Source organism: Triturus cristatus, chromosome 7 (assembly GCF_964204655.1).
Source record: "Triturus cristatus chromosome 7, aTriCri1.1, whole genome shotgun sequence".
In the NCBI taxonomy this organism is placed as follows: domain Eukaryota; kingdom Metazoa; phylum Chordata; class Amphibia; order Caudata; family Salamandridae; genus Triturus; species Triturus cristatus.
Genome location: NC_140590.1, coordinates 397956599 through 397980163, shown reverse-complemented (window position 1 = coordinate 397980163; position 23565 = coordinate 397956599). Strand labels below are relative to the sequence as shown.

At 47.8% G+C, this 23565-nt stretch overlaps 1 pseudogene across 1 annotated transcript in view; it reads right to left on the bottom strand.

Moving 5' to 3' along the window:
• Positions 1-793: 793 nt before the first annotated feature.
• The window catches only part of LOC146809781 (uncharacterized protein ZSWIM9-like), a 133858-nt pseudogene continuing 111086 nt past the window's right edge, over positions 794-23565 (bottom strand). The window contains exon 8 of the transcript XR_014966485.1: positions 794-2866. The product of XR_014966485.1 is annotated as an uncharacterized protein ZSWIM9-like (transcript). The remainder of the gene's footprint in view (positions 2867-23565) is intronic.

Sequence of the window (23565 nt, the reverse complement as noted above, 5' to 3'; positions counted from 1 at the left end):
GGAGATTTTAATAATAAGGGGGGGGGGGGCAGACAGGCCCCTTCTTCTAGGGCTTAATAATGCCCTGGAGACCACCACCTTATTTATTTTAATACGGGGGCCTCTTGGAACCTCCTGGGCCCCAGGGAACACCACCTCCCTGGGACCACATTCCTAAAAGAAATTGTGGACCCCCCCCTCTCATTCCCGCAGAAGCAGAATAGAGGTCAGACACGAGCAGAAAGGGGTTAAAAACTAGCAAGAAGATGCAGATCAGAGATCAGAAATTAGCAACAAGAGGCAAAATAGAGATCAGAAGCGAGCACCCATCATGTCTCGTTGCGCTCGCGAAATGACATGGAGTGTGTCAACAGAAAAGAAAATTCCGCAATGTTGCAGAGTTTATCGGTAACACCACATGCTCCATGGAACGCAGAGGTGCCGAATTCCACAAAGTCTGTGCGTGGAGCGGAATTTTACACTCAAACCTTTAGAAAACACTTACTGGATAATGTCATGAGTGATTTCACTGACCATGTCATGAGTGATTTAATATGTGAGGTCATAAACAGTGCATTGCAGGGGCGTAAGTTAGTTATAGATCGCTCAGGCAACTAGAACTGCTGAATTTCACTGGTTTTGTATGGGTGAAATGTGAGCCTAACTATAACATGGTTAACTTATTTTCTGTGAAAAAAAAATATATATATATATATATATATATATATATATATATATATTCTGTGATTTCAATAATCAAATATTTAGAAATCAACTCCAGTAATAATGCCCAAGGATACCAAGTGCCACAAAGTGATATTGTCAATTGTTTTAATACATATTGACAAGTATTAAATTGGCAGTGTTCTCATTTTAGTCTGTGATAACATTGGTGATTCTTCTCAAGATAAGATCAAATCCGGACACCACCTCCCTGTATGGGTTTTGGGTCATTTAGAAAGATTTAGGGCACAGCCAAAGAATCTCTTCCTTAGTACAAATGCACAGAAAGGGCAAGTGTCCTCCCAAACTGAACCACCCATGAGTGGAAGCCAAGAGAAGGGTAAGTTTCACTTTCGCATTGGTTTGGGGCTCTCTGCTAAGCATGCCATCAAAGATGCTACTGACTGGTAAAAGGAGCAAAACATCTAGGCACAAGAGACCAATAACTCATTTCATACAGACCCCAAACAAACCAGAACCTAACAGTAATTGTTTTCAGGCACCACGGAGTTGGATAGGAATCGACCTATGCTGTTCATGATATTTTACTGCACTTGAAGAGCATCTTCCCTCTCATTGGCTGTGCAACAACATGGCTCAGACGTACTTAGCCCAAGAACCTGTAAGTACCGTCAAATCCCTCTTCCAGCACCCCAGGACTGCTGAAGAGACCCCAAAGCATACCCTGGGTGATAGGCAGACAGGTCTTGCAAACCACCCCTTTGGCAATTTCCATAATGTATTCATGGCTGTCAAAACGGATATCTACATCTGATATCAGCTCTGAAGGGGGCTGCTAGGAACAGTCTGCTCTCTGCAATTATTTGATGAGGGCTTGAGTTCTAAGAGGCGAGCATCAAAGAGGGTGTGCCCAGTCCAGAGGCGCGCAGAGAAAATGTGCTGGCAGGGCAGCATGTTGCAGGTGTAGATAGAGCAGCTACAGGCTGTCATGTCCTGGTTCACCATGAATGAGCAGATGCCACCATCGAGGGAAAAGCCCTCAGCTGTCACTTTTAGGTCATAGATACTATTTTTTGCGAAGCAGATCTCCTCCTCAATTAAGTTGGCTGACTCTGGAGTACAGGCAGAGCGGTACAACATAACAATCTTGTCTGCGTCCAAGGATGCAGTCTCAGCTGTTAACACCTGCAGATTCAGCAGGCCCCGCAGAAAGGCAGGCAGTAGCAGTGATGGAACCAGGGCCGCAGCGAGCTTCTGGATATGGTTGGTCATGAGTTCCGTAAAGGGGCAGTCTCTCCTCTTCTCAAAGGCCCAGCACTCCACCCACATTGCCTTTTTGGGGTGCCAAGTCTCAAGAAAGTACTGGAGAAAATCCACTGGACACATATCTTTTAAATCACTAAGATACTGACTGTAAGCATGTGCAGAATCGGAGTTAGCCAGGCTGTGCAGCACATTCCTAACCTTGTCCAATTTGGGCACATGCAGCTCTTCTGCTTTGCTGAAAATCATTTCTAGCACTCGAGTTCTACATACTTGCACCCGGGCGCATGGCAGAACTGCTTCCACAGATTCCACATCGCGAATGCAGGCTCCCACAGTGATACATTTTACATTCCCTTTGATAGATGTGGCGCTCTGGACCAAGGAGGCTACAATGAAAAGAAATAGGTCAGGTGTCCACATCCTAGCCACACAGTAGGCGCATTCCCGTCCTCTGCCGTTGGCATCCTGACAGAGCACAGAGTACAGTTCAAACTCCTCATCAATGCAAACAACTCTGTCCAAGTAAAGAAACTTCGGAAATCTCTGGACCAAATCCTGCATGTGGGAGGTGGACAGGAAAATGCGATCTAGCACTGCAACGTCCTCTTGGAATACCAGCTTGAGCTTGGTACCAGGGTCGCTCTTGAAAAGCTGATCGAACTCATGCAAGAGGTCGCACATGCCTTTGTCCTTGGACCGGCTGTAATCATAAAGGTTCAGAACCAGATCACGGCCCAGAAAGCGCTTAGAAACACTGTTGGTGATGCGGATGGGTAAGCCGAGGCTGGCCTCCAGCTGGTGCCTTTTGAAGTACTGCTTGAATTCAATCTCTGACAACTTGTGGCTATGGTCCAGGGCTGCCTCAATGACCACCAAGCGGTCCTTCTTAGGACCAAGCCGTAGGGTAATGGAAGCAGGACAGTCAATCTTCTCACGTCTGAAACATAGGAACAGGGCAAAGGTGCATTAGTTAAGAAAGTAATTTCAATTAGTAGGCAGAAAATGAATAGTTCAATCAGACACTAAAAGGTAAAGTCTTTATTTAAAGTAAAAAATAAACATTTACGATCATTACAAAAGATTGTAAGCTAGCCTGCAACATTTTCTTTCCAACTCTGATATATTTTATAGTTTTACTTTTTTTTATGTTTGCCTTTTTCAAGTCAAGGAAATACGATTTTAAACAAATACTGGCAAAGCCAAGATGTCTGGCTTAGAAGTGAAAGGACTTTTTCCCTCAATATTTGTCAATCGAGGGGTCTCCAAAAAGTAGCTACTGCAGCTCTCCAGCTACCTCTGAGTAGCTCACCTGTGTGCAGCCCAGCTTATTAAATTAGAAAGTATTTGCTTTGTTAAAATTCATACATAGAAAAAAATTAAAACAATACAACACTAATAATATCATTAGCTCTTAATGCGTTTCATTGAACATAAGTAGTTTTCAGTACAGAAAAGGTCGGAGACCAAAACCCTATGCGGATGGGAGAGTTGATTGTGAGAATGATTCGATAGTTGGACAGAGGAGAGTGCATTGATGGAGGGATGAAGGAGTGAACCACTGATTGCATGGAATAACTAGTACGTGGTTGTATTAATGTTTGGATGGGAGGGTGTGTAACATGGATGGATCGTGAGATGAAATGGTGAGTCCATGAACGGAAAGGTAAGTGTGCAAGGGCAGTGTGTAAGCAGCAATGTTAGTGTGTAAGAGGCGAGGGCAGGGTGGTAAAGCTGGGACCGCGCAGGAAGCAGAGGTGGAAATGGGGCAGTGTATGGGGTAGAGGCTGTAAATGGGAAAATCCGTGCTTGGAAAAGGATTGCATAAAAGTATGTCAGGTTAGTGAGCGCATGGATGGGTGAATGGGAGAGTGCAGAACAGATGAAGGGGGCATTGGCAATATGGGCAGGCAAGGTCGGTGGGGAGAAAGGTATTGACGCTGGTGCATAAAAATGAACACTATGGGAGAAGTGGCATTGAAGCATTTATGATACTACATAAACTAAAAATATATTTTAAAATGTGTTTATCCACAAGTAAGTTAACGACTTTTGTGGTAGTCATGATCTGTAGGAATGGAAAATTGTGAAAGACAGTAAATTGTATTGGCTCACAGGCTGTCGGGCAATTGACATGCAGCATTGATTGAGAAATACTATACTGAAAAGCCACTCAGTACTTATTGGAATAATTATAACATTTTGGTGTATTCATTTTTCCGCCAGCAGTACAGGTGGGTGAATTCAACAGTTATGTCAGGAAACTAGTTAGTTGTCTGCACCCTAGCTGAGAACTAATGCACACGTCCCTAATAAGTTAAGCAACTAGACACCCACCTAAATGCGTTTTTAGGGGGGCTGTAAATGGGTGCATATTTCTTCAAAAAAACCTTTAGCAAAGCCACCAAGGTGGCATGGCAAGAGCAGACTTTCAAAAACCTTTCTGAGATGCTCACCTTTAAATTGCTCATAGCTCACCATCACTGTAGTGATAGCTCAAACAGCTTTACAAATCTGCTGTCCTTCATACAACCCTTGACCACAGAAGGCTATCTGCACAAACTTGATCCCCTACTGAAGACTACTCAAGCCTTATGTTCGCATTAGTAGGATTTTCATAAGCTATAAGTAAGCAAGATGGCAGCGGGGAAGGAGCTCGGAGATCGAGCTCCAGGGATGATGGGATAATTTACTCTGTGTTTACCCCCGCTGCCCCCCCTCACGAGAACCAAGACCCACTGGTGCTCTACAAGAGGGACAGGCCAGAACCCCATCGTAACCTCTGCTGGAGTTGAAGATCCACGCTGCGACACCACCAGAATTGCAACGGATGCCACAGAGGTGATCGCACCACAGGACTCCTCAGCAGGCGACTCCTGGACGGCCCCGCTCCGTACCCGCGAGAACTGGAGCCAGGCACGGCAACCCCGGGACCAGGAAGTAACGGACAACAAGCCAATCTCCGATCAACGACCGCGACTGCCTGACCCTGCCATGGACGGCCTCTCTCACAGAACTCTCCCGGTGAGGAATGTGACACTGGTGAGTGCCAAATCAACTCAGGCTGCTAGCACAGGACGATCCCCACCAGAATTTCACCACTGCCACCTGCCCCCAACCCGCAGACCACTGAAGCGAGGAGAAAGGGGCCTGCGGAACAAACCCGGATGCCTGACCCCAAGATGGCAGCTCCGTATAGTTTCTGAACACAAAACCGGGAGCTAGACTGTGTCATGCTGCGCTGTGCCCAGACTTAGATCACAGGGACTGTCCAAGGAGCGCCCACAGAGCTTCTCTACTGCCAGTAAAATAAACCCAGATGCCTGACCCTAAGATGGCGGCTCCGTATAGTTTCACCCACGACGCTCAGCATTGAACTCAAAACCGGGAGCAAGACTGCGTCATGCTGCACTGTGTCCAGTCCAAGATCACAGGGACAGTCCAAGGAGCACCCACAGAGTTTCTCTACTGCCACGCGCCCCAACTTACAGCCCACACATAGGAATTGAAGAGAGCCAGCTGAAGAAACCCAGATGCCGGACACCAAGATGGCGGCCCCGTGTAGTTCCTCCCACTTCTGACGCTCAATACCAAACTCAGAACTGGGAGAGTCATCTCTGTCAAACCACGCCACACCCGGACCGAAACCTAAAGTCCTGTCCACAGAGCGCCTGCAGCCCCAAAGCATCGGGGGGTCGAATACCAGAAGGCTGATAACCTGAGCAGTAATATAGGTCTAACCTTAAAATAACCAGAGCAGCAATGTGGAACTGACCTCAAGATGGCGGCTCAGGAAAGTCCACCAATATCAACTGCATGATCATCAACCACAGCATAAGATAGGGACACTCTGGCACGTCGCACCGTTCCCGGAGAAAAGCTGCAATTTACTGCAAACAAACGCAAACCGGAATGCTACACTGCTCCAGGAGCAAAGCTGCAATTTAATGCAAATAGTAACGCAAACCTGATAACACTAGGAGACCGAACAAGCTATGGCCACTCTCTACAACTGAAACGTCTAGTGACCCTAAAGATGGCGGCTATGTCAAGCTCAACCACGTCAATCACACCAGCATCAAAGGCGCGCTATTCTGCCCCATGACATTGTACCCTGATCAAAACTCCCAATAACCGGAACGCCCGCAGCACTGTGATCACGGGGGTACCGGCCATTGAGATGGCCGCTCATCAGGCCAGTAAGGCCACGCCTACCTACATCAGCCCCTCCACACTGAATCACCTAAAACCACATGGCCCGAACTCCTTCTCTATTCGTTTCCCAATCAACCTCTCACTGAAAGCGAAAATACATTTCAAACATAGACTGATCAGACAATATCCTTAAACACAAGTCGCGGACATGTATCACTGTTCCTCTAAAGCTCAGATAAAAATGGATCTCATTTGACATACGGAAAGACCTGAAAACTGGATCTACATTATCAGATCAGAACTCCACATATCTAAAACAACTAACTTTCCCTATAGCTGCAAACTGACGATCTCAATACCTAACCGCCCTAGGCGGAGAGGTAATACCTCTGTGACCATCTTCTCTAACGGCACAGCACTGATTCAAGCCAGTAATGACAATCTCGATACATTTGACTCCCTATTCCCCTCGCTACGAAACGCCTTATCACACACTGATCCCCATTGCCAGTCATACTCCCTACCCTTAGACAGGCAGACACGACAGGAGAACCCACAAAGCAACCACAAGCCCTATACAAACACCGATAACCCTCCCCCACCAGGCACCAACCGCACCTACGCCCGCCACGGACAAAACACGCACAATACACTCTCCCTCTCCAATACAAACTGGAGAGACGCCTCAAACACCCCCACACACGTCTCCCCCTCAAATGAACAACGACCCACCGCAACCCACAGTCTACGACCCCCAATGTCCTCTCTCTTCCCACACACAAGATGATGCGGAAAACATGACACGACCAGCCACACCCTGTGCCCAGGGCCCCCCACAGAGGCAACATGGACCACACAAAAAACAACTTAACAAAAAGTTCCCCCACTCGCAGGATGACTCCGCCCAGAACTCCCCCTCCCCCACCACTGAGGAAATGGCTCAACTTATCACCCTGCTAGAAACAAAAATACAAACTATAATCCTGAGCCTTGGAGAAATCACGCGGAACCTAGCCACGCTCCGAAAGTCCAGCCACCCTCCGAAAGTCCAGCCAACGCCCCCACCTAACTCCCTCCTCTCCTAGTTCCACACAACAAAGGCCTTCCAAGATTATGTGCCCCACTTGCATCTCAATCCCCCTCTTGAAACCAACACAGAGACCAAAAAGAACAAGAGCTGCAATGTCCACGAATGTAGCGTTGAATCTTGCCTCCTCTTATGACACCTCCCCCACCGCCTCCCTGAACTCCAAGATCCAGGTGATCACAGGATTCAGAAGAGACTACTCTACTCCGAAATCCCTAAGACTCCCTGCCTTCCTCACGAAGATCACCAGGGCCCTCCTAAAGAAGAAACCTAAAAAAGAGGAGACCTCCACCAACTGCATGCTCATAAACTGCAGATCTGCCACCAAACATGCAACAGAGCTGGCAGAATCAATCCTCACACACGACAGACATTACATTCATCACCGAGACATGGTTAAATGATCTCTCTTACCCAATCATCGATATGCTGGTACCACCCGGCTTCGTAATCATTAATAAAGACAGAAAGGACCAACGAGGAGGGGGCATAGCAATCTTTCACAAGAACAACATCTCCATAACGGAAACAGACTCCTTCAACTATAACTCCTTCGAATGCCTAATCGCCAACATTAAGACAAGTAATAAAAAAAACACTGCTCTGTCATCTACTTTACCATCCACCAGGCAACACCAACACATTCGGCGAACACCTATCTGACTTGATTGCCAACTGCTCACTCAGAGACGCAAACAACCTGATTCTGGGGGACCTCAACCTACACTAGAACGAAAAAAAGAACTTGCTAATCCAAACCCTGAAGGATCTCCTCCACACCAACAACCTCACTCAACACTGCTCAGAGGAAACTCACAACAGAGGAGCAATCCTAGATGCCATTATTGCCCACAGAGACATAGTCATGATAGAACACATCCTGGCTCTTGCCTGGTCCGACCACCACATCATCCTATTCCGCATCAACCAAACGTTCCAAAGGCAATCCCTCAGGCCTAACCCCCTCAAATGGGTAAGAAATCTAACTCAGATCCCTGTGGCCGACCTAGAAAAAAGGCAAGCTCTCTCCTTCACATCCACACAGAGGATCTCTCCACAGCAGAACTCAGCACAAATATGAATTCGATTCTGGACCAACTAGCCTCCTTGAAACTAAAAAGAATCAGGAACATCCCATCCTGGTTCAACACGGACATCAATGATGAAAGGCGATAACTTAGAACTGCAGAAAGACTCTGGCGGAACAACCTTTCCAAAATCCTTCACGACCAACTCAATCAGTTCGTACAAAAACCACATTAAGAACGAAAAATCTGCATTCTTCTGTAACGCGCTGAACAACGCAAATAACAGGCCCAAAGAACTCTTCAACCTCATTAGGCAGCAAACTTTCAAGCCCCCTGCATCCTCAGGACAGGCCTCCAAAGAGCGATGTGACAACTTCGCCAACTTCTTCAGTGATAAAATCACCAAGATCGAGCTTTCACTGGATAACAACCTCTGTCCCCCTCACAAGATCCCTCTACCAGGGACAGAAGAACCCATACCCAAACTCCCCCAAAACCCTGGAAATGCTTCAAACCCATCCCGGAAGAGGAGATAGTCAAACTAATTTCTTCCGCCAATCCTTCTTCTCACGTCCTCAATCCTATACCCGCCCAAATGGCCCAAAAACTTAAACTCTCCCCAGCACCGCTCTGGAGCAAGATCATAAATCGGAGACATACCTGACTGCCTGAAAGTCGGCCAAGTCACACCATTTCTGGAAAAAAACAGGCCTGGACACCAATGATACTTAACTTCAGACCCGTCTCCAACCTCCTTCTCATATCCCAAGTCCTAGAAAGGTGCGTCCTACTACAACTGACTAAACATGGACCGCATCAACCGTCTAGACACCCACCAATCAGGTTTTAGAAAAGGCTGCAGCACTGAGACCACAATCCTCAATGTCATAGACGATATTCACAAGTCACTCAATATGGACCAATGCTGCTTACTCATTCTCCTTGACTTATCGGCCAGCCTTTGACACGGTTGACCATAATCGACTCATTAAGGTCCTTCAAGAAAGGGTAGGTGTGGAGGAGGTAATTCCTCAGTGGTTCTCATTCCTCTACAACCGCACCCAAAGAATAAAAATCCAAAACTTCACGTCCGACTTACACCCAGTCAGCAGAGGTATCCCGCATGGATCCGTACTCTCACCGCAACTTTTCAACATCTACATGGAACCCCTCACTAACATACTCAAAAAAGCCAACATCTGCTTCCACCTATATGCAGACGACACCTAGATCTATCTCTAAACCTATTCCACTGCTGACATTCAGAGACTCAACGACACTGTAAGAGAAGTCCAACACTGGCTAACAATAAATCATCTAAAAAAACTCAACCAAGACAAAACGGAAAACCTCCTTATTTCCAACAAAGAAGAGAACCTCCAAATCTTAGAATGGCTAAAAGCTATTGATGCTCTCAATGGCAATCTCACCCTGGATGACTCTGTAGAATCGCTGGGAATCACCCTAGATCCAAGACTCGACATGGCAAAACACATCAAGAACCCCGCAAAAATTGCCTTCCTCAACATGAAACTACTCAACAAAATAAAACCCATCAATCCGCGCAGAGACCTCAAACAAGCGACTCAATCACTAGTGCTGTCTAGACTCGATTACGGGAACGCAACCCTCACAGGGACAGCAAAATCCCACTTAGCTCCCCTCAGAACAACTCTCAACGCAGCAGCTAGAATGAACACCGGACTTAAGAAATTCGATCACATCTCACCCGCACTCAGAGAACTAAAATGGCTCCCTGTCGAAATGCGTGCCAACTTAAGAACCACCTGCCTTAAGCACAAAGCCCTAACCACAGGGAAACCTGAATACCTGGAATCCAAACATAAAAAAGAAAGCCGGCCAGGCAAGGAACATTAGGAGCACCAACACCCTACTCCTCATCGCTTTGAAAACACGCAAACAAAAAAACGCAACCTGGTCCTTCGCTGGAAATGCGCCAAAAATCTGGAACTTCATTCCAGTCCATATCAGGACTATCACCTCCTTTGTAAGATTCAAGACCTCTTCCTTAATCGTTCGCTCCCGAACTAATAGCTTCTGTCGGAGCTCACAAGCCAACACACTGCTGCATTCTGCTATTGGGACATTAAGTCTTCTACCTCCTCCACCACCGCGACCCCTGCCGTTATTACACCTCCCCAAAGGAGGCTTGATGCAAGTTACCAGCCACACAACCTGAATACTACTTGACCTTCGTGTATTAATGCTGTACATTACGCTGAGATTTTCAATGCGCCTTGAGCCTATATGTATACTTTCTGCTAGACTGTATAACTCCCGCATGACGACTGATGTAAAGCGCTCCGATACCTTCGGGTCTGGCCAGTGCTATATAAAACTCCTAAATAGATAAATAAAATAAATATAACACGTCACCTTTCATCGGGCACGTTCACATTTGGAGCAATGACGATTTTCAAGACATTACTTAAAATATTATACACAGGTGATTTATCTTGCTCAGATTCCAGAATTTAACCTTCTCGAATTTTTTCAATACCCTACAGGTTGTATGCTTTCAACTAGCATCTTTCTTTCTCTTGGTTAATATGGCAGAAAAGATTAAGCATTCTTTGCATTTCTTGGAAGAGGCCATATCTGGGAAAGCGTTCAACAGTTGTCATATCTCACAACAGTATGTGATATTCGGCCTGCCTGATGTACAGTGGCAACAACCTGTCAATCTACCTGCAAATAAACAGCCTACCATGGAAGCGAGGGTCGCTGCCCATTATCGAAGTACTGGAAGCCTCAACATAGACAACATAGTCACTATCACTGAAGAGGGGACACATGTAAATAGGAGTTGCTTCCTTAATCTACCTGAGACTTCAGCCTTATAGAGCTTGATAAAACTGCACTCCTTTTGTGCTGTCTCAGCACTGGTCTAGTGATCTTTAAGGACTTGACATCTGTATAGCAAAGTGAAAATGTTAACATGCACTAGAGACGCTATACACTTATGCTTTAATGCACCAAGCATGATCTTGTTCATGAGGTTTTTAATTCCCCAATATTGTTGTGCACAAAAGATCATTCAGAACTAAAACTGTTAATAAAATTTCAGATTTGACTTTCTAAAGGATTGGAATTTGAAGAGATCATGTATGCTAAGGATTGTTGGGACCAAGGAAGCAAAATATAAATGTTAGCATCTCATGTACTTGCAAATGGCCTAATGCAGCCAAAATGATTAATACGTTTGGCAAAGGCTTACTTGTGACAACTAAGTGGATGACAACCAGATCTCTAAAATTGGACAAAACTTCAAACTTAGACAGGTCGGGATTATGCCAATGCTACAGAACCCTCCCCTAATGATTCATGTTCAATAATTTCACTTTTAAAGTGGCAAATACAAATACGTTTTGGACTTCGATTGAAGTATATACAAAGCATTCAATTCTTCCTCAGTACTTTATACAAGGGCCAGGGAATAGATATTATTTCTTATTGTTTAAGACCATATCTGTAGCATGTACACCATAAGGAAAATGGTCTTTTCATTGACCCTTGCATAAAGCTAGGGAAGAATTAAGAAGCACATTACGATGTTGGATACTTACCTTCAGAATAAGTGACTGATTTCTACTAATTGAGCCCTAACAAACAACAAGGGACTCAAACTGTTGATGCTTAAAGCACTGATAGATTTGAATGACTGTACATAATTCAATCTAAAATAATTAATTTGTGCAACAATTTATGAAGAGCCTATTAAGCATAAACCACTGGGTAAAAGATTAGTGTAATGAGAGACCGGTGTATGTTTTTTCCGACAAACAAAAACATATTTATTTATTAATTAATCTTTTTAGAATCATCGAGGTTGACGTTTACATGTAGGAATAGGAACACCACCACATTCCATAAATCAGTCCAAAGAATGATTGATTAAATACATCCAGGTGTGCTAAGCAAATACATATCGGACTACTGAAATTGTTTAATTCATGGTTCATTTGGGTACAGCATTTTTGCTATCAAATAAAACTATTCTGACACTTGTGAATCAGGGACACACTCTTACTAACCTCCTGGAGGTAAGTGCTTTGGTCAACATGTTATAACCTGAGTTAAGGAGAGTGACTGAATACATTTGGAGAATCAGGGGTATTACTTGGCTTAAAAAGGCTACAATGCCTTATATAAAAATAATCAGGGACCACTCCTCCCTCTAACCTCCATCCGGGTAAAAGATGTTTACAGAGGTTTTCCAGTGGACATATCAGCACCTAGCTGAAATAGTTTTTAGGTTTAAATCTTTTTATTGAGTATATCAAATCAAACAGTTAACGAGGCAAATGAACAGGTGCCATGAAGAACAGTAAACCTCTCTAACACAACCTCAGACCCAGCCCTCCCACCTCCCTCCCCAAATCAACCCACTCTATCGCCACAACCCGGGAAACATTTGTTAAAAAAAGGAGGGGAAGCTTGGTCCCCCTGGCTAGCTCTGATTGGGCTCGTCAATGCAGCTCCAGCCTGTATCGGGAAGGGGGGATCTGTTAGCTGTAGAAAGCGTAGGTATCTCGGACAGGTGAGCTCTCGCAGTTCCGTGCTCAGTAAGGAGAGGAGTTGGCCTAACGGCTAGGGCGGTCGACCTCAAATCTGGGGATTCTGGGTTTGAGTCTCGGCAATGACGCTGAATGTCCTGATTCTGGACAAATCACTTAATCTCCCCGTGCCTAACAAAAACGAATGTGTCCTCATGTAATGCAACTGGTGCTGTGTAAAGAGCTCTGATACCCGATTCGGGTCAAGTTTGCGCTATATAAAACTCCTAAAAACTAAAATTACAAAAAAGGAATGGGCACCATAGGTCTGAGAAAGTGGATCCATTATCCTGTAGCGCGAAAGATATGTGTTTTTTTACAGAGTTTTATATAGCGCAAACTTGACCCGAGGGTATCAGAGCGCCTCACACGAGCACCAGTTGCTTTACTTGAGGACACATTCATTTTTGTTAGGCACGGGGAGATTAGGTGATTTGCCCAGAATCATAGGATGTTGACATTCCATCCCCAGCACGTGCCACAATCTATATAGCAACCCCTGATATGTAGGGGTCTGTGCCCCAGTGGGATAGTAGGTTTTGCAAGGTGTGAGGTACCAATAAGTTGCGATCTTGGCTGCTTTCTTGGTGCTGGAAATGTTGCGGGCTGTGTCCAGCGCCCGGAGAACTATATACTCTCAGTCCTTGCAAGTAAGTGTGCGTTCTAGTTCAGCCTCCCAGCATCTCTGTCCTGGGGATGGTCGGTTCCGGAGGCCGTAAGAGGTTGTATAGCTCGGTAAGGAAGTGTGTGCTAGAGGTCTTAGTGAGCAACCATTTTTCAAAGGGGCTAAGGGGTCTTTGGGTGTGAGGTCGTATTATGGCATGCGTGACCCAGTGTTGCACCTGCTGATATCGATAGTGTTCCGATTCCGCCCAAGTCATGTCAGTTCGAAAGCTCTCAAAGGACAGTGGACCATCCTCACCTAAGAGGTGGCCAATTGTTCTGCACCCCTCTTGGTCCCATTGAAGGAAGGTTGTTGTATCACGAACCGGAGTGAAATCCGGGTTGCTGACAATCTGTGTCAGGTGCACCTAGTAGCAGTTAAGTTCCAACCCTTCAATGTGGCGCCTGTGACAGGGGATCAGTATAGCCGCTGGGGTCGCTAGATCTTGTGGAGGAAAGGAATCGTCCACAACAACAGGCTCCATCCATGAAAAGCCAGTGCTTTTCGGATTCGCTGCAGGACCATTCCAGGAGCGTTTGGAGTTGGGTAGCTTGATAATAGCTGTGTATATCTGGTATCCCACTGCCCCCATACCTCGAATGTCTATAGTTCAGTTCTCAGCGAATCTTCGGTCTCTTGAACGCCCAGGCGAAAGAGAGGTACTCTTGCTAAAGCGACTTAAGAACACCAGGCGGGGGCTCCACGGGGACTGTTTGGAATAGATATATCATCTTCGGTAATGTATTCATTTTAAGAGCCGCTATGCGGCCAAGCCAAGTGAGGCCGTACGGCCTTCAGCAGGGTAGGGCCTGTCGGTTTTGACGGAGTATGCGCTTGTAATTGAGGGAAGCGGTGTCCTGAGTGGAAGTTGTCAGCTGGAGCCCTAAGTAAGGGATCGAGGCTACTGCCCACTCTATTTGGGCATGACTGTTGCAGGACCTCTACAGTAGAAGAGTGGAGGGAGATTCTAAGAGCTTGTGATTTGTGTATGTTGACCTAAAATCCAGCAGCATGGGAGAAGGCCTCAAGTTCTAAAAGGTATGCTAGTATTGAGAACGGAGGGTCTTCCAAAGTTGCGATGACATCTGCATATGAGCTGATTGTGTGCCTTTCTCCTACGAACTGAACTCTTTTAATCAGGGGATTGTCCTGTACCCTTTGCGCCATGGGCTCCATATATAGAGCGAATAAGGGTGGGTGAGTGGACAGCCGTGCCTTGTGCCTCTGGTGATTGGAAAGGGGGCTGATGAGTGCCCATTTACCCACACTACTGCTGAGGGGCGGGTGTAGCTGCTGAATATCTATTTCCTAAATCGGTCCCCTATTCCAAAGTATTTGAGGGTTGCTTTCAAGTATGGCCAGTGAACCCTACAGAACGCCTTTTCGGCATCAATCATTAGCAGTATGCGTTCCAGATCTTGGTTTTGGGCATATCAAGGAGATGAATCAGTCTTCTTGTGTTATAGCTATTCTGTCACGCTGCAACAAAGCCCGTCTGATATGGGTCCACCAGTCCCAGCAGCATCGGGCCCAATCTGGCCGCCAAGATCTGTGAAGAGCTTCAGATGCACGTTTAAGAGGGATATTGGTCGGTAGGAGGCGCAGTACTTTCTATCCTTATCAGGTTTTGGGATTATGATTAGCAGAAGCATCATGGGTGGTACACCAGCAGAGCGCCCAGTGCGTTATACAATTTAGTTAGTATTGGCGCTATGATGTTGCAAAAGTTTGTAAAATGTGGTTGAGAACCCGCCTGCGCCTGGAGCTTTAGGAGTTCTGAGACGGGCAATGGCAGAAATCACCATCTTTACGGATTGGGCTGTCCAAGCTAATCGCCTGGTCTAAAGTCAATTTACCTAGGGTCGCCCCTTGGATGTATGTCAACGATCCCTCTTCAGGGAGTTGTTATGCTGTGTAGAGATCAGCATAGAAATCACGGAACGTTTGTGCTATATGCAAATCAGTGTGTTCGGAGCCACTTTCGTCCCACACCGATTGAACAGTGGCCGCCTGGCTTTGCGTTTGCAGTTTAGTAGCCAAGAGCCATCTGCAGCTGTTCTCCCCTACGTGAAAGGAATGCCTCAATCGTAAGTCAGCTTACTCTGCTCTGTCCATGTCCAGGCCAGCTAGTTACGTTCGGACCACCTCCAGCTGACACCAGACAAATGGGGCCCTCATCCTCTTGTGGATGCGCTCCAGCTCGTGCACTTGGTTAGTAAGATCATCTTTTTTATCCCTGTGTATCTGGTTATCTGCAGAGGAAATTGCAAGGAGGGCCCCTCGTGCTACTACCGCGAGTGTTTCCCTTAAAATTGTGATGGACGTGACGGGGGTGTCGTCAAAGGTCAGGAACTCTTCTAGTGTTTTGTGAGCGGGTCATTGAAGAAATGTATTGCATAGCCACCATGAGTGCGAGGGTCTGTGCATGAGCAGAGTGGCCAATGTAAGGGTCACCGCCGCATTGTCCGAGAGTGAACGAGATTCAACCTCTGAATATAGGACACTGAGAAGCAATTCTTGGGATCCCCTGAAATAGTCAAGCCTGGCATACGTCTTTCGTGCGTGTGAATAGAAAGTATAATCTTTTCATGAGGGTGCAGGGTCCGCCAGAGGTCCACCAGCCCCATCTCTCGTAATCATCTTGACTCACCTCTCGAAAGGGCCCCCGATAGTTCCTGCCGTTGAGCCGAATGGTCCAAATTGTTGTCAAAGGCCATGGAGATGTCCCCTCCCATCTGCAACTGCCTGTCTGGTGAGGCTGCCAGCTCCGTAACCACCCGATGGAAGAAAGTCTCCTGTCCTTCGTTTGGGGCGTAGATTGAACCAAACGTGACAGTTTGTGTACCTATGGTGATGGAATGGGCTAAGAGTCTACCTTTGATTTCAGCCTGTTTGGGCCCACCTTTCTTCTAAAGGAATGAGAGACAAGAATCGCCCGCCTGCTGTCTTGGACGTGTTGGAAGAGAAATACTGAAATGGAAAGGCCTTCTATTGGAGCCTATAAGAATCTCCTGCCAGGAGGTGGGTTTCCTTTCCTGTAGGAGGCAAATGTGGGCACCGAATTTTCCAAATAGGAGAGGATTATTCAGCCCTTTAACATTTAAAGTAAGGATTTTGATACCCGCTAACACTGTGGCTCTGTTGGGGTTGAGCGGCTAGGAGTAATTCCGCTGTTAATCTGGGAGGCCTGGTCTCTGCACATCCTCGAGTCGCCGGATGCGTGTATTTGAATGAATGAATGATCAATCTGTATAGCGCAAACATATACGTGAAGGCGCTGCAACCGTTACAACTATCTGGTAGGAGCAATTATTCATAGATCAAATTTACAAGGCAAAAAGCCAAGTCTTCAAGGCCTTATGAAAAGGAAGATGTGGCTCTACACCGGATATAGATAGAAGACGTGTGTTCCAAAGCTTGGCGGCTGTGTCCCAGAAAGCTCTTCCTCCCCATCGTAACCTCCTATATCTTGGGACAACCAGCCGATTTTTATTGCCTGAACGCAGTTGTCCGCTAGGGACATATCAGTGAAAGACGTGCCCGATTCCCCCTGGTCCTGAATTGTATAGTGCATTATGCACAATACACAAGGCTTTGAATAGAATTCTTTTTCTGCTGAGAGCCAGTGCAATTTCTTGGTGGCAGTCGAAACTGAATGGTAGTTTGAAACATCTAAGACCAGTCTTGCTGTCGCATTCTGCACCAATTGTTGTTTATTGATGGAGGCCCCAATTAGATCTAAAAAAAAGGACATTGCAATAATCCATCTTCGATAAAATCAATGATACAGCAGCTTGCTTCCGTGTGGTAAGAGAAAAAAAAAGGAAATATCTTTCTATGGGTTCTCATGACCCAAAAGCAAGAGGACACAGTCCTATTAACCTAGTGGTTGAAAGATAGACTGGTGTTAACGATGACACCAAGATTTATTGTCGATTCAACTGGAGAAGGACATGATCCCAATGTTTCAGGCCACCCTGAGTGGGTCCATTCGGGGTGATGAATACCAAACATCAAAACCTCCGTTTTGTTGCTGTTTAATTTAAGGTAGTTGCCTCTCATCCAGAATGCCACCGACTTCATACAGTTATTAAAATTGGCGGCTGAGGCCTCTATATCTTCTGTGATAGACACAATTAGTTGTGTGTCATCTGCATTGGATATTACCTCCAGCCCGAAAGATCTAACCAAATTTGCCGAAGGAGAGATATATATATTAAACAGGGTAGGGCTCAAGGAGGACCCCTGTAGGACTCAACAACAGTCGGATTTGGAGAGGTTGGTAGAGACATCTAGGAAAACGAGCATGCATGGCTCCCAGAGGTCGAACACAACTAAACAAACCCCAACTGTGGCAATTGCACCAAAAAAAATATTATCGAATAAGCATCTTACGAACAGTCAAAGTCGGGAGTGTCGTGCTTCAAGGAAAGATAGGCAGAGGGTACCAGTGGCCGGTGTCTCCCCGCCCAGACCTGCCCCCATGCCCTCAGCAGTGGATAAGAAGAGAAGAGGCCAGGCATTTCTTTGATCCGTGTCCCATCCAATTCATGGCTTCTGAGGGCCAGAGGGACCTCTTCTATTGATGCTAGAACTGCTTGTCTTTCTTTAGCCATGGTGTCGGGGTCAGGGCGTAGTCCCAAAGTCGGGGTCCGATTGTTGTCCTGCCATGGCAGCTCCGGCGATCCGATGTGGCTTCACTAGTTGCGCATCGTCAGCAGTGGTGGGTCGACTCCTAGCAATTTCCCTGCTTCAGCTACTGAGCACATTTGTTGAATTTCTCCCTGAAACTGGAAAATCAGTCTGAACGGATGACCCCAGGTGTAGGATATTGCATAGGCTTGCAGGTGAGCAGCGATGGGCCGGAAAGCTTAGCGTTTCTGAAAGGTGGACGGAGCCAGATCCTGGTACAGCATGAGTTTATAGCCCTTGAAGTGAAGTGTAGGTCTTTTCCTAGCCTTGGGAAAAATGCGCTCCTTAAGCGGGAAGTCGTGAACGCATGTCAGAATATCAGTGGGTGGGGCTTGGGCGGCTCTTCTGGGTCCCACCCGATGCATGCGGTCCAGTTTGATTTCAAAGTCTGGTGGCTCCCCCAAGATTGATCTTTCGCGCAGAGACGAGGTCCTCTATGTTCATGTCCTCTGCTCCGGTCGCAATGCCCCTAATGCAGATGTTGTTGCGCCGGGAGCGGTTTTCTAAATCTTCTGCGTGAGCTTGAAGATCCAGATTTCTCTCTCGAGGGCAGAGGACTTCCTGTTGCAGATCTTCGATTTCCCCATCTCTGCTAGTCTCATGTTCTTCCAGGGTGTTGATCCGATCATCTAGGGGATCAATATCGCGGCGGACCTCTCTCAGGTCACTGGAAAGCTCCTTCATTGACAGAAGGCCTTCCTTTCGGGACAAGAACAATGATTCAAGCAAAAGCATGGTTGATCGGGGTCTCCCGGGGTCGTCCGCATTCCATTGTTGGATGTTGTCTTCGGAGGAGAAGTTGGTAGATTTAAGAAGCATGTCTTTCACTGATGTGTCCTTCCTCCCTTTGTTGGTAGACATCTCGTTCAGATCTCCATGAACTGTTAGTCCTTGTATATTCCTCATACCACCCTTGGTATAGATACCGAACTTGATGATTTGTTCATGATAAAACCAAAAAAACTACGCTGAATTTTAGCCTCGTAGCCATTAAAGCCAATACAAATTCCAGCAACTCCTTAAGAAGAAGCTGTCTAGCCTGAGAGAAGTCCCCCTTTGGAATCTCCTTTTCTTGGTGCTTGGTTTTGTGCTGTGCTATTAGGCGAGATATGCATACACAGTTAAAAACACCCATTCCTCATTCTGTAATAATACGTTATTAACCTCAATCTAAACATAGTGTACTCAAATGAATCATAGGAGGGAATTTCGATGTAAAGCTGAACAACAGATTGATTAGAAAAACTACTCAGGATATTAGTCACTACTTTGAGACAAAAATATTTTGAGAAAATGATCAATTTTAGCTGCAGATTTGTATCTTGCAAAAATGCTGGTGGTAGTCCCTAACCATAAAGACCAAAGGTTGTGTTTTGGAGAGATCATGTGTGCTCATGATTTCTGAGTTCAAGGAAGCAAAATATAAAGTCAGCATCGCTCTCACAAGCCAAAATGGATTAATAAGTTTGGTGATAGCTTACTTACCCCACTACACGGATGGCATACAGATCTCAAAAGCTGTATTGCCGAAGCTCTATTAAAGCCTAATCGTTTTTCAGATGCAGAAGCGCCTTATGAGTTTTTGGCTTATTCTGTCATCTAAAGGGATTTGATTAATCCTAGTTCATGCACGAGAGTACCCAGTCTCCTTTTCAAGCCGTGTGAACAGATTGGTCCTTAACTGATCACCACAGTGCGACCCTTGACCTTGCTGGTAGGTCGCTCCCCCACCACACAGCTCCGCCTGTGTGTCCGGAAGCTGCTGTGGAAGTTGAGGCCCTCCTCCACCCGCAGGCTACCACCTGCGCCTCATCCCTGGTGGCCAGTGGTAGGCCTTAGGTTTGTATCTCTGTCGCTGTCCGTCTTCCCTCTCCTGCCTGCATTTTTATCTGTGCCCGTTTTGCTTGCCTTCTGTTCCCCTCGCTGCCCCTTCATTTTGTGCCCTCTTACCTTCTGTCGCCCTCGATGCCCCTGATTTGTGCCCATTTTGCCTTCTGTTCCCCCTCACTGCCCACGATTTGTGCCAGTTTTGCCTTTTGTTTCCCCCTCGCTACCCCTGACTTGTGCTCGTTTTGTCTTCTGTTCCCCCTCGCTGCCCCTCGTATGTGCCCGTTTTGCCTTCTGTTTCCCCCTCGCTGCCCCGCATTGTGTCCGGTTGCCTTAAGGTACCCTCACCGCTCCCGTTCCCTCACTGCCCATTCGCTGCCCCTGCCTCCCAGCTGCTCCTCCCTCCCACATCCCCATATATGGTGGCCGCTGCAAGGACGCGTGCTGCTGGCGCGCCTAAAGCAGGCCCGTCTAGGCACGTCCGCGCCTGGACTGCGCCCAGCGCCAGAACCCCTGGTCCCTGCACCCGCCACGACGACCACCACCGCTACGATGCATCATCATCCCCCGACAACGCCTTCCTAACAGAGACCTGGATGAACGACTCCTCCGCACCAGACATCGCCATAGCCATCCCAGACAGCTACAAGATCACCCGCAGAGACCGCACCAACAGAGTCGGAGGAGGAATCGCCATCGTCCACAAGAACAGCATCAGGGTCTCGACCAGCACCGACGACACTCTCAGCACTGCCAAAAACACATGCATTTCCAGATCCACACAGACCCAAACTCCACCCTCACAGGCACCCTCATCTACAGAGCCCCCGGACCCCGACCCCAGTTCAGCGACTCCATCGCCGACTTCATCAGCACGCACGCCCTGACCTCCACCGACTACATCCTCCTCGGAGACCTGAACTTTCACCTGGAGAACAACGACGACAGCAACTCGACAACCCTGATCGATAACCTCGCCAACCTCGGACAGAGGCAACTCGTCACAACGCCTACCCACTCCGCAGGCCACACGCTTGACCCCATCTTCTCCACAAGCCCCCAAGTCGCCTTCAGCCACACCACAGAACTCCTCTGGACTGACCACCGCTGCATCCACTTCTCCTTCCAGAAACCCACCACACACCACCAGATCCCTCTCCACTGCGTTGGAGAAAAATCACCTAAGACCAACTACACACAAACATCGCTCTCAGCCCACCCACCGAACCCTCCAACACCAACGACGCTGCCCACAACCTCAGACGCTGGATCAACGACTGCGTCAACACCCTCGCCCCGCTGAAGAAACCCCCCCCCACAGAGACACCAGCAAGAGGGCCAGCTGGTTCACCCCAGAACTCCTAGCATCCAAGCAAGCCTGCCGGAAACTAGAGAAGAAATGGCACAGCGAACAGACTCCGGACAGCCACGCAGCCCAATAGGACGCCACCCACAACCACCATCACCTCATCAGGACTGCCAAGAGGACCTCCTTCAAAGACCGGCTTGACAACAACACACACAATAGCAAGGAGCTCTTCAACATCGTGAAGGAACTCTCCAACCCCAGCTCCAACACCAACGACATCCCGCCGTTGCAAGCCCTGTGCGACTTCCTCGCCACTTAATTCCACCGCAAGATAGCAGACATCCACGACAGCTTCAACACCCAGACAGACCCAACAGACAGCAACACAACAGACCCCCCGCACACCATCGACCATGACCCCCTGCTAGCCTGGACCAGCGTGAGCATCGATGACACCATCAAGATCATGAGCACAATCCACTCCGTCTCCCCGTCAGACCCATTCCTGCACCACATCTTCAACAAAGCCAGCAGCTCCATCGCACCCCACCTGCGCAACGCCATCAATTTCTCCCTCGAGACCGCAACCTTTCCAGAGAGCTTGACACACGCCGAGATCAACGCCCTACTCGAAAAACCCAAGGCAGACCCTAGAGACCTCAAGAACTTCCGGCCCATCTCGCTGCTCCCGTTCCTGGCCAAGGTCGAGAAGATCGTCAACAGACAGTTAACCCGATATCTCGAAGAAAACAGAATCCTGGACCCTTCCCAGTCAGTGTTACGCAGAAACCACAGCACCGAGACCGCCCTCATCGCCGCCACCGACATCAGGACACTGCTGGACAACGGTGAGACCACAGCCCTCATCCTCCTGGACCTCTCCGCCGCCTTTGACACTGTCTGCCACCGCACACTAAGCGCAAGCCTCCACGCCGTAGGGATCCGAGACAAAGCCCTGGAATGGACCACCTCCTTCCTCTCCAGCAGAACCCAGAGCGTCCGCCTCCCCCATTCCGATCCGAAGCCTCCGAGATCATCTGCGGCGTACCCCAGGGTTCCTCCCTCAGCCCGACACTGTCCAACATTTACATAGCCCCGCTCGCACACGTCACCAGACAGCACAACCTCAACATAATCTCCTACGCCGACGACACTTAACTCCCTCACCAAGGACCCTATCACCGCCAAAGCCAACCTCCACAAAGGAATGAAGGCCATCGCCAACTGGATGAAGACCAGACGACTGAAGCTGAACACAAGGACAAAACGGAGGTCTTCTTCCTCGGCTCCAACCCTTCACCCTGGGACGACTCCTGGTGGCAGACAGCACTGGGGGCAGCCCCGACACCCACCGACCACGCACGCATCCTGGGAATCATCCTCGACTTAACGCTCTCCATCACCAAGCAAGTCAATGCCATCTCCTCCTCCTGCTTCAATACCCTCCGCATGCTCCGCAAGATCTACAGGTGGATCCTGACAGATACAAGAAGAACAGTCACCCAGGCCCTCGTCATCAGCAGATGACTCGACTACGGAAACGCCCTCTACGGGGGAGCCCTGACCAAGCTCATCAAATGACTGCAACGCATCCAAAATGCCTCGGCACGACTGATCCTCGACGTACCACGCCACAGCCACATCACCCCCCACCTGAGAAACCTGCACCGGCTGCCCGTCAAGAAGAGGATATCCTTCAAGCTCCTCATCCACGCACACAATGCACTTCACAAGACCGACTCAGCCTACCTCAACAAACGACTTTCCTTCTACATCCACAACCGCCAGCTCCGCTCCGCCAACCTCGCACTCGCCACTGTCCCGCGCATCCAAAGAACAATCACCGGCAGGAGGTCCTTCTCCCACCTCGCCACCAAGACCTGGAACACCCACCCACTGAGCCTACAACAGACCCAAGACCTGCTGACCTTCAGGCTACTCAAGACCTGGCTGCTCGATCAGTAGCGTCCCGCCCCAGCGCCTTGAGACCCTCAAGGGTATGTAGTGTGCTCTACAAATGTTTGATTGATTGATTGATTGACAGACAGTGCATCGCTGACACAACTACAGGGGTGCTGGTAGCTGTTACTCAGACTTTAAGCACTACTTTTAATTAACCTTTAAGCATCCCTGGATTTGGGAGTCTCTTTTGTTGGGACATTCAGCCGCCGGTCCTCGCAATGTTAACACGTGGGAGGTATCTCAGTCCCAGAAGGTGCACCATCATTCCGGTTAAAATAAAAAAATATTTGTATTGTCCTGCTTTACCTATACATGTAATTTCCTTCTTTGAAGAAACA